At 37.6% G+C, this 956-nt stretch overlaps 1 protein-coding gene across 1 annotated transcript in view; it reads right to left on the bottom strand.

Moving 5' to 3' along the window:
* Positions 1-956, bottom strand: part of LOC119594360 (protein O-linked-mannose beta-1,2-N-acetylglucosaminyltransferase 1-like) — a gene marked incomplete in the record, with an annotated part of 135,567 nt that overhangs the window by 53,341 nt on the left and 81,270 nt on the right.

Below are 956 nucleotides of genomic sequence, written 5' to 3'. Positions count from 1 at the left end.
ATGATAGCTATAGCTTCTAAATTTTGCACTATCACAACGCCTACATATCATATGTTACTGCAAGATAGAGTAGGGAAAGTTTTCTTATTTGATTACAAACACCAAGGAGGCTGACACATTCCACCTTGTCAGATTATGTGTGATAGAGGTTTGATGGACTTTTTGGAGTGTCGACAAGTATGGAAGCCAAAGTAATCAGTGCAAGACCTGTGGCAAATGCTAAATGCCAAAAGGCCTAAACTCTACACCTGAACATATGCAAGACAGTGCACTGGTTTTCATGTCATGTGTGCATTGCTAAAGTCAATGTTTGTGCTTTGACACATATATGAAATATGAGGCCTCAGAGCTATTTTTCCACATAAAATCTTGCAACGGTATCCAGTCATTGTGGTGCAAAGACTGCATGATAAAAGTTTACAAATTATGACTGGTCTTAGATAACGGTGCAATAACATATATACATGGCAAGATGGCCATTTTCAACAAGGCATGACAATACATGCCATGGGGAGTCCAAGGTTTAATAGTTTGTTGAAACAACCTGAACACCTATCATCAAAAAGAAACCAGTCCAAGCTCTATCTCAAAAGATATACGGAAGTGGAGGAATGTTGGCCTTAGCAGGAGTGCTGAAGGTGCAAAAGCTACTGTGATCATTTGACACTGTGGCCCTAATGTGTTGGAAGTCAAACAATATACTCTCCAGCATAGATTGCTATAAATTTAAAATGAATTTGAAAAATGGGTGCTCTGTGGGTATCTTAGAAACATGTGCAACTAATATGGTCTCACACAACAAAAAACACTCAAGTAAACTTACTTTGGCTACACATCACTATCCATAAACTTCACAAAATGTGGAATGAGAGAACCTCTTATTCTGAGACACTTTACATCTATGGCTTTTCAGTCTCAAACTGTATATAAAGAAGATATAAAATGCTATCATAAAG

The sequence above is a fragment of the Penaeus monodon genome, chromosome 33 (genome assembly GCF_015228065.2).
Source record: "Penaeus monodon isolate SGIC_2016 chromosome 33, NSTDA_Pmon_1, whole genome shotgun sequence".
In the NCBI taxonomy this organism is placed as follows: Eukaryota; Metazoa; Arthropoda; class Malacostraca; order Decapoda; family Penaeidae; genus Penaeus; species Penaeus monodon.
Note: the sequence above shows the minus strand (reverse complement) of the source record. Positions and strands in the feature narration are given on the sequence as shown.